The sequence below is a fragment of the Anas acuta genome, chromosome 7 (assembly GCF_963932015.1).
Source record: "Anas acuta chromosome 7, bAnaAcu1.1, whole genome shotgun sequence".
In the NCBI taxonomy this organism is placed as follows: domain Eukaryota; kingdom Metazoa; phylum Chordata; class Aves; order Anseriformes; family Anatidae; genus Anas; species Anas acuta.
Window position 1 is genome coordinate 36,691,038 of NC_088985.1, and position 16,450 is coordinate 36,707,487.

The window sequence follows — 16,450 nt, forward strand, 5'->3', positions numbered from 1 at the left end:
ATCATTATTGTTTTAGTTCTGTTACAAATGCCGGGTGATTATAGGTTACATCTTCCCAGTTTTCTAAAAAAAATACAAAAATTTAGCATCTTAGATTAATGATTTTAGTCATCCAAAAAGGCGAAAAGAAAACAAAGCACGGGCAAGCGTACATAGCATGCTCTCAGATGTATATTTATAGTTTCCATCGGTGCCCTGCCCACATTTCTGGAAGTACAACTTGCCTACGAAGTAAATATACAACCCAGAGAAAAGTTAGCCTTTCTGTTTCAAAATGTTTGCATTAGGAAAATAAACGAGGGGAGCAGCTCGCCGCCTGCAACCTCATGGCATTCCTCGGGAGCGTGCGGCCCCAGCAGGTCTTTCCCCAAGCAGCCAGGTGGGGCTGGCCTCCACGCACATCTCCTGGGGGTCCAAGAGCCCCACAGACCCCAAATGATCTCCTCCTGTCCCCATCCGAGCTGTGGGCTCAGTTCTGCTCCTGCCGAGCCTCCGGGGGAGTGAGCAGGAGCCGCGCGGGATGGGAAGCTGTGGCAGCGCTGGGAGGAGCACGGGGCCATCGGGGAGCCATCTGGGAGAAATCATTTTATTTATAACTTAAGTAATAGCACAAGCCACACAGCAAATCGATTTGCTTTTGGATTCCAGCTATTGTCTGATTGCCCAGACAAACAGCATCCAGTTTAAGTGGAGTCCACGGCAGTAATAACAAAGAAGGAACACAAATTTTAATTATGTTTCTTGAAGTCTGTATAAGTATTGGAGAACCACATAAAAATGATTTTTTTGACTAACTTGCAGTTGAAAATGTGTCATTAAAAGCTATGAGTCTGATTTTCTGCTCTGCTGGTCAAGATATTAACCAAAATGATAAAGTATTCATTCTTTGAGGGGAGAAAAAGTAGAGGGAAATAACTGCTGAAGGTCTCACGCTGGAGATATGATGAGAATGACACTAAAACCAGAGAGTTCATCACTCCCCACTTGTTGGTCTCGTTATGCTACAAGCAAGTGCCAGAGTCAGAAGTAAGAAGAAATCCCGCATGAAGCAAATCGGGCAAAAATAAATAATGAACCCCAGCACGAACGTGAAACCCTCCGCCAGTCCACTGGCAGCGCGACTGACACTTTTTTTCCAGACTTTCTTCTTCTAACTTTGGCAGGAGCAGGATGTCAGCCTCCGACACTGCTCACGGTGTACGCGTTTGACAAGAAGTGTCAGAACGTGGTCTTTCATATCACCAATGATTCAAATTAATTTCTGCTCCTCTTCGCTTGCGTCTTCCCTAATTCTGCAAGCTTGACTTCATACCCACTGAAACTTACATTTATTTGTAATCTCGCTGCTTACACTCCACTGAACAATAAAAGAACAATAAACTTAATAAAAAGCCCAAGTGATTGGAAATAGCTCTGGGAATGGCAGTCCAGTATGAAAGCTATAAATTTACTTGTATACTCATGACATTGTCAGCTAATTTTTATGAAAAGCCCATCACAGAACATTGCACCAAAACACTGTGATCACTCGTATGTCACCCATCATACTTCCCCTGATAACAAAACAGAAAATGCATCATAAAATGATACTTCAAACTACAAATTCATCATGAAATGCTCACTGTATACAGTAACAATTCTTTCCTGACCTTGTCTTGCACCTGAACCTTAAATTAATCATTTTTCTTCTATAACATTAAAGAATACCCAGTGGTGCTTTTTATTGATTTTAAAAGCTAAAACTTCAACTAATAATATCATTACTGTTTTGGTTAATATTTCCCTATTCAAATCTATGTAGAGTTCAAGAAGTTGTGCAGTGCGAAGTAAGAAATATGGCTTTTGAAAATATGGTTTTAAAATATTTTTATGTACTTGGATCAGAAAGTATTGACTGACATACAGAGGCTGAATCAAAACCCACCAAAGTTAAAGGAAAACACCTATTGATTTTAAATGGTTTTGGATCAAGCCCTTAAGACCTAATCCTGGAAAATGCTGAGTGTATTAAAGCTACATAGGAGCTAAGCATATTGAGAATTCACAGGACTAAATCTTGTTATATATATAGTGTTATCCTGACTTAGACTAAGATACTTAATTGGACTAATTAGGGGAAGTCTTCCAAGAGATGCCCAATACTATCAGTGCACCTTGCCATCACTCTTGTACTGGCCGTGCTGTTGATGTAGGGGATGGGGCACTTAATGCCCTGATTCCCACAGGCCTGTGGCATATGCACGTATATTAAAAGCACCCATTTACACGTGTCCACCCAATGGTTTTTAATGAATCAGATCTTATCCCGTGAACTGCTCATGGCTTTGCAGACATGAAGCTGAGTGGTTCCAGCAGTGGCACAAGAGCACACCTTAACCACAAACCCAAGGCTCTCCTGCACCGGGGGATGCTCTGAGGGCAAAGAGGTGAGCGACCCTTCAGCTCACCCCTGGGGCTGTTCAGGCAGCTCTAGTTCAGCCTTTGGTTCTTAATCGTTTTGCTGACCACAGATGTGAGGACATGACCACAGATAAACCCCCTGAGTTCTGTTTCCTTCTGAGTACCAGCAGCTTTGACAGCCCCATCCCACAGCAGAGGTGTGGGCAGCGGCTGCTCAGCCTCCAAATCCCCCCAGCCCTTGAGGGCACCCCATGGTCCTGTTGTTCACACACTGCTGAAGTTTAAAAGTACAGCTTCGGCAGAAGTGTGAATGTCTTTTTGTCCTTTTTTTTTTTTTTTTTTTTTTTTTTTTTTTTTCCTTTGGGCAGCAAGAATGAAGTTGATTACAGCTATGTAAAAAATTGTCTTTTTTTTTTTTTTTTTTTCTTCTTAATTGATCATCACTTCAGGATAAGCGTAACACATCCTTTGTTTTCGGCTGTTGCAGAGAGTAAGGCAACTACCAGGAATAACAGTGCAGGAAATGTGTGTTCACGTTGTCAGCCTTCCAATTTAATTCCTCTCCTGCCCTTGCAAAAACGAGGAAGGATGAAGTAGTAAAGCCTCCACCCTATTACTGAATGCCTCAGCTGCGGCTCGCTCCCACCCAGGCGGTCCCACTCCCTCCTGATGGACGACCAGGAGCCCCCAGGTTTTATTACCCAGCCTGCATAACATCCAGCTTCCCCAGATTAACTTCTGCATGAAATACTGCAGTGGAAACCTCCGATGCAAATGGAATCATGAGCAGACTAAAATAAGGAGAATTCAACACAAAACGAAGCACAGTTTATATCAGGAGAGGACTAAATATCAGGAGAGGACTAACTCTCTGGAAGGAGAGTAAGGAGGAAGGGCTTCTCAGAACAGCACAGCAGTATCTCATGCTACCCACTGAGCAGCTGCTTTGCTTAGGACAAAATTCAAGTATTTGGTGAAAAGCAAATGGCTGTCCCTGTTGCTAAGGCTCAAGACAGCCCCTCGCAGCCCTGAGAAGACCTCTCCCTGCACCTTCTGCTAAGAAGCTCCCTGCCTGTAAAGATCTGTCAGCCCCCACAGGTGGGACACAGCTCGCCCCCCCCCCCCAAGGAGCATCTTGCTGGAGGCGCTTCAAGCAAGGCTTTCCTGCTCAGCACCTGCGACATGTGCCCTCCTTTTCCAGAAACGTGGCCAAAAGACATCTCTGGAGATGCCAATATCTCCTCTCTGCCTACAGAGGGAATTTACAGCTAGTATCTTGGACTAGATATATCACTTTGATATGACTGCAGAGAGATGAGATGAATTTGGGTCATATCTTGCCACTTTTAATTACTTTATGACTGACATAAGACTCACGTAGAGCACAAAGATGCTTTCTGCTGGACTCCATCAGCTGTGCAGCAACCTGTTGGAGGGACAGTGCCAAAGTCCAAGAGGAATCCAGATCTGAAACACGGGACTTTTATGAAAGGCAGAACCCGGAGTGAGAAAAGGTGACAATTTGACTCTGAATTCATAAGCGCCATTTTATTTATCAGAAAATATCACATCTGACAGAGCTGCCAAAGACAAGCGCAAGTCAATTCTGTAAGAGCAGGTTTTATTGTTCTGGTAGCAGAGGAGAAAAAACAATGTTTTACAAAGAAAAGAAACTTGACATGGTATTGAGGATGTTTATTTCTTTTATCATATTATGTATGAATCTTTTATAAGTTTTCAGTGAACTATATTAATTAAAAATTAGTTCTGGGAATATTTTGCTTGTAGCCTAATAAGCTATTACGTCAATACAGATTTTCATAGACTATTTTAAATTTGAAATAAAGGGGTCTCCTGAGTATGCGCAATGGAACAAAAATGTAAAAAAAAAAAAAAAAAAAATGAATGCTTAACACTTTTTACTTGTACAAGTTAAGGATCAGAGTGCAGGTCTTACTTGTCTTTCTAAGTAATTTTTATGAGTTCCATCCAAAATGGTTAATTATTAAAAGTTTGGTGGATTCAAACCGTGTAAGGAACTTGATTAGACCCTTTTATTATTATTATTATTATTTCACTTTAGCTTTCATTGCAACCCATCCTGATGCTATCATACAACAAAGCAAGGCTTTTCCACCAGCGGCCCTTTGGACACCATGCTTCCAGACACAGCGAGGAGAGCACCGCAGTGCCCATCCATGGGGAAAGCGTAGAGAAGGCAATAGAAAAGCTGCAGGGATGGCTCCCACCTATCTGTGATTACACAGATTTATTGCCTTTGGTGCTAAAGCAGTAGAGCAGCCTGATGCACACCGGCATCAGCAGTATGAAGGGTGTCTGCGGTCAGGGTTTGTGTCTGGAGCTGCTCCTGGGCAGCACAGCCCCACGCTGGGCACAAAGCAGGGGTGAGAATGAATTTGGCGCAGACCTCTGCGACTCCCACCAGGATGGCAGGTCCTTCACAGCACAAAAAACATTAGGGAAATCTCAAATTCTTGGCTGGTGATCATCCCAATCATTTCTTGGGGATTCCTGGTATTGAGTGCTGTTCTTTTTCCAGAAGATCACAAGAGCAGACTCGGGTCATAAAAGGTAAGGCCAGCAAATAAAATACTACAAGTAATTCCAGGAAGAATGACCTGAAAGTGTTGTTTTGATGGACAATTTTACACAATTAATTATTTTCATTTTCATTTTTGTGATTGCAATGAAACAGGTACTATGGAATAAGCCCAGTCAATGGAATTAAGTGACACAGGCTCCCCAGGACAGTCAGGGCACCAAGCCTGCCAAGTTCCAAGATGTATGGTTTAGTTTTTAGGTGGTCCTATGGTGGTCCTATGTGGAGACAGGAGTTGGACTTGATGATTGTGGGACCCTTCCAGCTCGGGATGTTCTACAGTTCTATAATTCTGTGATTAAGGGATGATGGCAGTGGGACCCATTATGTCCCACTGCAGTATCAAGGCCTCAATTTCTGGCAATTTTCAGTTACAAGATTTATTTTAATGCAAATTTCACTGCAAGGTTTTAAGACAATTCCTATGCCTACTTAAGAACATGAAATTTTCCCAATGAATAACCAACCGACAAACAAAAGCCAAGTTACCAGAGGCACCAGCCCCTCGAGCAATGCCCACAGTTCACAGGTGAGTGTTAATTTTGTGGCCAGAAAGTAAAACCACAAAAGGGGCTCTGTCTTCTGGAAAATTGACCCTAATTTGATAAATGTGGGCAAGTTAATGTTCCTTTGAGGGCCATAAATTCAGTGTTTGCTGGTTAATTTTTCAATTTCATTTTTAAGGGTTTTTGCTCATTTAGCTTCTTTCACGTGGCAGCATCCTGGAACTCCATCAAGCAGCAACGAACGCCGTGTAAACACCTCACCCACAGGATGCCATCCTTCACCTGCTGCCCTGAAGGGGAGGAAGGCACTGTGGGTGTCCCTTTTCCTCCTGATGGAGGAAAACTCCAGGCATCCCGTGTTGTCAGTCTAAACAAGGATGATTAATTAAAATTATTTAGCGTCACAATAAGTAAAGTATTACACTGTCCGTTGATTTAACCTGATTCAGTAACCAAAGTAAACAGCAGTTAATTGATTTGCTCAGGTTCACATCCGAAGTATATGACATGGAGCTGAATGAGAAGGCGGCCTCCTGGTTCCCAGCTCAGTGCTCGATCCCCAGACTCCTTCTACTTCTACTGCATTAGTTCATATTTTTAAAAAGCAACAATCTACCAAAGGAAAATAACCATCACATATCGGAGTGTTATTTAGTCTGCAGGTTGAGACATGCTCTTCATATTCATATTAATGAGCTGCTTCTCATGAGGCAACCCATTAAATTTAATAGGAGAGCTAACATAAACCTCACATGAAATGAAATAGTTGCAGTTACGTTTACATTTCCTCAAACAGTATAGTTTGCATTCCTGTATTATGAACGAGCTTGTACATTTTATTTAATGATAAACAGGCTTAATGACTCTTTTTAGCTTTTTTTGCCAACTTTCTCTTGTTTCCTAGCAGAATGTAAAAACCATCCTCAGCTGACCACTGGCCACAGACACTGCTTCGTGTGACAGGTAACTGGAACATTCTAAGGAATTGTTTCTCGTTGTAGTTTTTCAACACTTTTTACAACATCTATTATTAATTGACTGACTTTTTAGTTTGTATGGTGACGAACAAAAAACCCACTGAAAATGTTTGCTTCTGTGTTTGCTTGGGGTTGACCTGGGGACCAGGGCACCCATTGCTTTTCCTTTTCCAAAAGCCTACAGTGTTGTTTCAAAACACAATATGAAATCCAAGCTCTTTGGCATAAAAATGACTTCTTCCCTACCTGATGCTGCAAAATTTTCATCTTTGTCAACAGTATCTCACGAGTATTAAATTCTTATTATGCTTTTTAAATGTCAAGGAAGATCACCTGCAGCCAGATTGCCCTTCCAAGCAAAATTTAGCACAACGTATGGTGTACAATGTATAGCTCCAAATGATATCCTCAGGTCACCTAAAAGGCAAAACCGGCAGCAAAAATTGTCCCGGACTCCTTCTCATGCCAATCAGAGCAAGATTAAATTCAGAAATGTTAAAGCAGATAAACTGCTCAAATTGACGCCGGACCTGCAGACTCCCCATACCGTGTTCAGATGTAAGACCATCCTTTCTACCTTTCCCCCTGCTGACTGCTGGGCTTGGATCACGAATTCTGTAGCCCCAGTACCTGAACAAATTTCAGACAGTAAATGTAGCTGTCACAGTGCCGTGCCTCAAAACAAGAAAATCTGTGATAAAGGCAGAAGTAAGCCTGAGTCTCCGGTGTTTTCAATAATTTTGCCATAAAACCTGTTTGTTTTTTTCCCTGATCTCCAATTCTTTCTTCGGTTCTATCCGATCAGAAGACGACCACCGCTAGTGGTGATGCTCAGATCAGATTTCCTGGTGCTCCCAAGCCGCACGTCAGCGTGGCGCATTCGGCCGAGCAGCGCTGACCCAGCTTGTTAATCACCGCCGCCTCTGGACCACGTCTCTGCAGAGGGCGAACATCATTATGTGCAATAGGCCGACAAAAACATTATGGCAGTTAAGATTGCATAATGAGGGTGAACTGGAGCTTAAGTCATGTGGCTTTCCTCCAAATGCTAAAACTTAAAATAAATGTTTGGTTGAACAGGAAGAAAGCTATACCTAGGAAGCCACCGCTTTATTCTCTTTTTAATTTTCCTGTCATCATTAGAGAGACATTGTTTCCCAGTTTTATTTTTCCTGCTGCAGGATCGCATATCTCCCAGCCTATTTAATTTTGATTCCTGTGACCACACTTAATTTTTGGTTCAGCAGGGCTGGAGTCCATGGTCCCACCAGAGTGCCCCAGCCCTCCAGCCGTGCACACCTGAAAGCTGTGCAAGTAAAATGATGAAGGACATTCATTTTCACACTTTTTTTCTACCTGTTCCATGCCTGTGCTTACTTAGTCATATTAATATTTTTATAATTGCTGTAAAAATGTCTGGTTCAGAGAAGCAAGGGAACTCAAATCAGAATTTAGAAAACTGAGGTCACCGACAAGCTCATTTAGACCCTGAACATACGAAGGAGTCGTCGGCTGTCCAAAAGCCATCAGTGCACATTTCCTGGGAAGCCCACCAAGGAGGGGGCTGATGGAGCCGACCTCACACGGCTCAATCTAACGAGGTGTGCTGCATGTGCCTGGCCATGGGTCGGGGCTGCCAGGCAGACGGAGCACACAGCCAGGAGGGAGGAAATGGGCAAAACCAGAAAGGCTTTGAGAGCAGGCAGGGTGCAGGCAGCTCCTGCAGGTCTGCACCTCTGGCAGGGCACTCCTGTTCCTGCTCCTGCTCCTGTTCCTGCTCTACCATTATCCAGGAGCAGGCGCCTGTCACAAACATCCCACAAGGAAAATGGGGAAGAACTAATAAAGCAGGAGAGGAGCTTGCTTCTTCAAAACAGAAATCATTGTTTCAAGGATTTGCAGAGTGTCTTTTAGAAACGTTGGAACAGTACTCGCATCAAAGCATCCTGGTGTTCAGAACAGGTGGCACACAAAGCCTTTTTTCTCTGTAATTTCCTTATGAAAGCCACATTATTTATCTTTCAAACTCATGCGAAAATTACAAAAAGAAAATAAAACAAGTAGGAAAAGTGTTTATAGGAAGAGTTACAGTCCTGAGGAATATTCTCCAAGGGAAATGAATGTTTAATTACACATACAAGGCAGTGCTTACCCAATCGAGAGACTCTTCTCAAGTCCTGACGGCTGTTTCCTGGCATGCATTGCTTTGGAGGATCCGTAAGTGACTTGTTTGCTCGGGTAATGCACGCTTCCACGGCACGCTGCGGAGGTAACAGCACATGGAGAGGTGAGGCAATAGTTAAAGTCCTGCAATGAGCGCTACTGTACGGTAACTTCCATAGCATCTTTCAGTTTCTCATCGAAGACAGGAATAAATTAACTCAAATTGCACATGAATGCTTTATCTGCATTCAGCACTACTGCTGCTGATGCTGATCATGTGGAAAAGTTGTCATTGTGTTTTTTTTCAGGTTGCCTCTGAATGCACGTAGCAGAAACAATGAAAGGAATCAGTGAAATACCTAATGGTTTTGTAAACTCCAGAATGGAATTAGCGAATTTGTTAATGAAAACTTATTTGGGTACAGAATTGTCCCCGTTAGAGTGAGTGCTCTTTATTCAACCTTTCAATGTCAGTTATCATTTTTAGAACAGCTTGACCTGGAAGCATACAGTTAAAATTGTGGTGACTGTTAATGACAGTTTTATTGGACACTATGCTTATAGTTCACATTTTGAGGTCTGTATGTAATTGATCTTTCTACCCTACATGAGAAACACTGCAATAAGTTGGTTGCAGCACCACATTATAGATATAGAGAAATAATAATGATGTCACCTTGAGATTCAAAGATCGTGGAATAGTAATAGTCTCCTAGCTCATTCTCCCAACTGTGATGACCTCTCCAGTACTAAATCTTAACAGTCTCAGCATTATTTTTGAATTATTCATGCTAGCCTTTTCCCTCACTACAAAATCAAGGAAAATGAATGCATCATGCTCTGTCAGCTCCACAGGTATTTTGGTAAAAATATAAAATGTTATTTGGTTTCAAAAAAATCTGTGCAGCAATACAGGTCACTTGCTAGCCTGAACAAAAACAAAAATTCATATGCAGAAGACATGGGACACATTCATTGTAAGTCTGAATGAGGCGTTTGGAATCACTGGAAGTTCTGAAACCTGCGTTTTGATTAATTGCATCTTCATCTGTAGAAATAAAATAAGAATTAAACAAGCATCAATACACACAAACCATTTTTCAGTTGCTTTGACAGTGCAACATTGTCATTATTTCAGGGATTGAGCAGGATGACAAAATGCCGAGAATTACAGATTAGGAAGAGAGAGCCGCTTTTTTAACACTGTATTTACAACTGAAATTAGTGGAGATGTTCGAGCCAAGCCGTGAAGGAAACAGAGATTTCTTGAATGGCACACCACCGGACTGCAGCTGCACTGCGATGCACCGAAGACAACTAGCCTGTTCTTAAAGGCAGCAGGTTGATAACTCTTCTAGTTTATCAAACCTGGATAATAAGAGAGAGCTACAGTTTTATTCCAGTGATGGATCTCATAAAAAGTGCACATGGGAATAAAATAAAATGCATGTAAATGTAAACTCAAGCAGGTATCCTGATTCATCTGTAGCTGGTGACCTTTAAGTTCATGATGAAAAACAAATGTCAAGCTTTCAAAAGACAGGAGTATCCCTGGCTTTGCTGGGGATTTTGTATGCTATCGCACAGACTGTATTAATTTAGTCTGGCATCAATAACCTTGAAATCAGGATTTTGCACTAAAAATCTAGTTTTATGTTTATTCAGAAAGCAAAGATAAAAAGCGACTTTATTTTAAGGGACCCTCCAGTGGCTACAGGGCAAACGTAATGTAACATTACTGATTTTGCCTACCTTGCTATTCAATGCCAGCTCCCATGGCAACAGATTTTATATGAATACAAAGAGTGTGATGAAGATCTCCCTTTATTTTGCACAGAGTTTAATTATGGAAAAGTCTCCCGATTGTGGAGTTATCCAGCATTCCTGACAGAGAACACGCTCCCGGAAAGCCCTGCTCAGAACAAGCCGCATGTCCCCGAGGCTGACCAGAGAAGAAGGGGAGGACCTCGTTTGTCTACTTTTGAAAACAGCAAAGATGTTGGGTGTTTATACTGACACAATAGTTTTAAACAGATTAACAGGGGAATATCGCATAATTGCTAAAGAAACAGCATATGATCAATTAATTACTTCTCTAACAAAAAAATCCTTTATGCTACCGTTCTCTCCTCAATTAGTTGATAAGCTGAAAGACAGTCACTGAACATTTCACCTAAACACAGAAAGGAGAATACACCATTTTAATTGTTGTTTTCTCCTTTTTTTTTTTTTTTTTTTTTTAGCTATGCTGAAAGACTTACCAGTTTCCTCTATATCCTCTTTGTTCCAGCTTATAAAGGAACGCTCTTACTGTGATGAATTTCATGCCACATTTTTAAAGAAATGAAAAACCACCCACATGTCAAAAAGAACAACAAAAGCATTAAAAAAAATCACTGGTTTTAATCTAATTGAACATCAGCCAGGACTGTCCCTGCTGCAATTGTGGTGCTGTTAACACGCATAGCAAAGTGTCCCAGCAGGTGAAAAAAAAATATTACAGACCGACGGGTAGTCACAGTCACATCTAGCGATAGCAAGAAATTGAAGACAATTAGGAAGCACACCTTCCCTCCATGAAGCAACTTTGTCACTGCAAACTAAGTCAATTACAATTACAAATAAACCTTTTTTTTTTTTTTTTCTCTTTGCCCATAATTCATGCATATTGAAATTGAAGGAAGCTTTGCCATTGACTTCACTGAGAAAGATTATTCCTTTAGTTTGGCCATTTACATTAATTTTCTACTAAAAATATCTGGTTTAGATCACTTTATAGTAGTAGCTACTAGATTTCTATCTTTCATTTGGCACAAAACTATTCCATATTTAAACATTATGCCAAACGTATATTTTTTATTAGGTGCTTGTGTATACATTTGTTGCTTTGCTAAAAGTAGCTTCCACACTGCAGGAATGAGCCGTGCTTTTCTGTTGTTCTCATTAAATCCTTTGATGCACAGACACGCAATATCTTTTGAAACTGTGCAGGGTCGTCCAGTTACAATGGTGGAGTCATTCCACCCATGCGTTGGATTTTCCTTTTCTGATGGCCCATGGACATGAAAGAGAATCTTATCTGCCTGCAAGAGCAAACACCGAGTTGGGTCCAACGAGAGCCGTCCAAAGATATTGCCAGGGCTCTCCTCCGACAAAGGATGCTGTCACCAGGAGAGAGCCAGATCCATCCCGGGAGCAGGAGCACTGGTGGCGATGGCTCCGTGACCTGACAGCACTTTTCATCTCTGATTTTGGTTTCTATGATAGCCAGAGTTTATGGCCTCGGTGATCAGAGGGGATTTCAAAGCAGAGTTTCCTACTGAATGGTGACAAATGACATGCAACCTGGAAAAATTCAACGGAATATATCTAGGAAAAAATAATCTTAAACAAAGGTACTCAGTGGTAAAAGGAAATCTGGACAGAAGTAAAAGCAAAAGGAATGTAATAGTGATAATAGTGGATTGCATGCGAGTTCTTGCTGAAACACACACAAAAGTTTTCAGAATTGCTTGTGGACTTGCAAATATGCAGCAGCCACCACACAACATCAGGGGAAGCTGGCTAAGTCTCACTGCTGGACTGCACGCCAGCCCGAGCACCTTTATTCACAGTCATTGTCATTCACCGAATTCCCAGCTTCAAATCCTCGTGGCTGGTAGGAGCACGTGCATCAAAATTTAGAAAAATTCAGCTCCTCGCTCCTGGATGTTAATCTGAAAAATGGCTTTGGAGCATGTTTATCAGCTCTTTTTAAATTCCTTTCCCTTTAATTCCATCAGTATCTATTTCAATTTAATTCTATCAGTATCTATTTCAAGCTCTTGATATAAAACCCAACAAATATTTAAACCCAACAATTTCTGTACCTCTGTTTAGTTTTGTAAGCCCGGAGAAAAATACAGCAGTAGGCCTAGATCCCATTGTTAGCCTCCAACTTTTACTCTAACACTGAACTTCCATGGATTTGTTAAAATAAAGGCGTATAACTGTCATTATGGACGTGATTCACAGTAACTCTGCTGGTTAAATCTCCTGTTAATTCTTCTTAATACATTTATCTCTTCCAAGATGTGATTGTTCTTATTGTTCTTTTTTTCCAAGGGTGTATATATATATATATATATATATATATATATATGTATGCATGCAATGCCTAAAAATTTTTAAAAGCACTTCATTTAGAATAAAAAAGAACACATAGAAATGCATTTAGGGATGCATATCAAGCACCCTTCTTTGAAAAAAAAAAAAAAAAAAAAGTGAGTACTTGGTTCCAGTGAAGTGAATGTTAAGTCATCCCAACACAACAACTCTCAACACTGCAATACAAATTCTGTCTGCATTTTGCTGCTACCCTCTATTTGTCATTACTGCTTTTCAGATCTGTTGCGATTTGGGTCTTTTGTCCACTGCAATGAAACATGATTTCGGATTATTCCATTCATAAAATTGAATATTTTCAAGTGAAATTGCATTTTGTTCATCTGTACCCATACTTTTAAAAGGAGTAGAGCCTGAGATTTTTCTTAATGTAGAATATATATATATTACTTTATATGAGGCACGGTGATGATTTTATTCTAGCATAAAATGTCATTCCCACATAGTAATTTCATTTGGACCAGTAGAAGTGACTTTTTTTAGGTGTTTGCACCTAATATTAATGTTAAAATTTAGAATATTTCATGGAAGGATAATGACAGAGCCAATTAACTGGCACTGCAGGATTTACTAGTTTCCATTGGTAATACAAGGTCCCTCCTACTGTTGCCATACAGCTAGCTAACGTTTTAGAACAAAATAATGCGTTTGTTTTTTTTATTATTATTTTTATTTATTATTATTATTTGAAAATGTCTACAAATATGCATGATAAAAATGAAGAAACATGACCATTTCCCTTTAACTATTTACCTACACACACTGTCAGATAAATGCCACTCAGTATCTGAGGTCAGCTTAGTTTTGAATAGAGCTCCGCATTCCTGAACTCCTTCCCAAATCTTGGGAAGGCAAAGGGAGGAAAACAAATAGCAGATGTGGGAATTGGGAAAAGGAAATGGTCATTTTTCCAGCGTGGGTCATGGAGAATAGATTAGTAAGTCCAGGATAGTTTAAACATGCTGGCACAAGCAATAGATGCTGGCCTTTGCCCAGTACAAACAGTGCCAAATTCGTGAGAGTATGGAGCTTTGTGCATGAGGCTGATCACATGCTGCCAATTTCGAGTGGTTATCCACATGCCATTTAAATGCCCTTGGCTTTCATCCACATGACTTCAACGTTTCCTGATTGCACGTCGGGGCTGCTGCAGCAGCAGCCCCGGCTCCTGGGCAGGGCTGGAAGTCGCTCCCAACGCCGCCGGTGGAGCCACATGGAGCAAATGGGCCCTGCTGTGAACACGCATGCTTCCAGAATGAAGGTGCAATTTTAGGATTGCAGCCAGAATCATCCTCTTCATCCTTACGGGCAGCACAGGTCACAGGCTGATGGCATGAAACCCAGTTCGGGAGAGCACGGGCGTGCTGGAAAGCACCAGGTGAATTCCGGGTAGAGACCTGATTTCATTTGTATACTTTATTGATACGGTAGCATGTGATGCCACTTTAGCTTGTGATAAATCTAGGGGGTAATAATTTAGTTCAGTAACTGTGAACCAAACAGGAATAGTAATTACTCCAAAGTACCCTCTTGGACTGGTGCAATATTAGAGCCACATTCCTAACGAGGGCAGACGCGGCCGGACTAATGCTCTGAAAGTGAAAATACAGCTTTGGACACCGGAAAAGTGGGGTAGTTCCAGTGGAAGCAGAGACCACCCAGCCACCACACGACGAATGAGATGTCATCAATTGCATCCCACAGCTCAGGATGTTATTCTTGTGCAGTCCGCAATCAATTATGTCTGTACAAAATGACTACACTCACTTTTTTGGGTCTCCGGGAAATCTTTGTTCAAATTGAAGATGGTTTTCTAACAGGCTCTGCTCTTTACCCAATTTTCCAGCTGAGTTGACTGAGGCACAGGCAGGTCAAAAGGCTTACCCAAGGTCAGGGAGTGAATCAATGAGTTAGGTCAGATTAGATCTCAGCCTGTTCTTAGCTTTTCATCCTTTACTGTTACTGCCAGATCACCATTAGAACCCGGTTAACAAAAATGTCATGGATGTGCTTTATAAATATATATTTTTAAACTTGTTATCCCAATAAGAATTAAGTTCTTTAGGTTGCACGCTGTACACGATTAGGTTTCAAGAGGTTAGGCCTTTACTGCAAGGAATCCAATACACAGTACAATGTAAAACTACCAGCAGGAGAAATATTTTTACTACTGTACAAAAATAATAAAAATGCAGAAAAGTAAAATTCAAGGATAAAATACTGAAGTTTTCAGTCGGTTGAAGTTCTGCCTGACTTTAATTGTATTTTGCCTTGGGAAAAGGCTTCAGATCTGGCCATAAATTAGTATGCTGATTCCATGGCATGAATGGTGTTTTATTTACTTATTCCCTGAAATATGCTGTAGAATTCAAACAGCAGTCAAACTAAAAAGGATCACTCTTCCAAATCTGAAGGAACTATAGTATTTTGAGAATAATGTTGGGCTACCTTTTCTAACCAACCACTATATGAATTGGCCAAAAAAGCCCATTTCCCCTCATGGGACTGGTGTGTTTCTGGAGGTTAGGCACAGAGAGGCACCCAAAGCACTGGATTTTCAGATAAATTTCTTCCCCAGGAGGGCCGTGGAGCAGAGGGAGAGGTTCCCCATGGAGCCCATCCTTGGAGGCTTCAGGCCCAGGCAGGATGAAGGCTGACTCTGGAGATGGGCCTGCCTGGGGCAGGGGGTGGACCACAAACCCCCTCCAGGCCAGCCGGGATTATTTGATGGCATTATAGTATAACTGTATGTTCTCCTCTTCCAGGCAATCATTTAAGACCACCACAGGGAGAATTAGTGTAGCCCCCAGCTACGCCTCCGTGCTGCAAGATCCTCCCTCACCAGGTCCCCAGGCACATAACGATGTGGTGCAGGAAAAGAGAAATACAATTTTTTTCACAGCAATTATAACATACATAAAACAAGTTCATAGAATTATGTTCTGTTTTCTACATTCACCTTTATGCTAGTAAAACAGAGACTTCTTGTTCTGGGCTTTCTGCCTTACAGGCAACGGGAAAAGATTTCTCTGGAAAGTCTTGTCAAGATTTTTATTTACCCAGTTCTAGGGTTCTGCCGGGCTCAATCTCAGATGCTCCTGGAACTCTTGGCAAAGTCCAGCAATAAGGAAACTGCATCTCATCAGTTCTCTTCTGCAGATCAAAGCAATTCAGTGGCAACATGAAAAGGCTGTGTTTAAAAACTGACAGGATACCCTTAAAAAAATTAAAAAGAACTACCTTTAAGTTTCTGGGAAGATCGCATTCTGAGTCTCAAGGAAAATAAAACAACATCTAAAAGGCAGTATTAAAAATATCCTTAGACTCGGGAGAAGCATTTGTATTTATCCAGTGTTGAAAAAATATACTAATCTAAATGTTCTCTACTCCATGTTCCATTTTGGCATAAAACTATTTAGCCATTATACTGTGTTAAGTTATGCTGATTTTCCTCTTGTGCTTCTATGAAGGCCGGTTAAAGCTAAGAGCAACCAATAAATGACAGAGATTTGAAGGAGGCCGCCTGAGAGCAGAACAAAACATAGGAACTTTTTTCACGATTTGCAAGTATAGGACACAGAGCAGTTCATTGGCTCCTTCTGATTCCTGGTACCTTACAG

General features: G+C 41.2%; 1 long non-coding RNA gene across 1 annotated transcript; it reads left to right on the forward strand.

Moving 5' to 3' along the window:
* The first annotated feature begins 2,869 nt into the window (after positions 1–2,869).
* On the forward strand, positions 2,870–5,310 carry LOC137859811 (uncharacterized). The gene is made up of 2 exons (XR_011098571.1): positions 2,870–3,914; positions 4,484–5,310. It is a non-coding gene; the product is annotated as an uncharacterized lncRNA (long non-coding RNA).
* Positions 5,311–16,450: the final 11,140 nt, after the last annotated feature.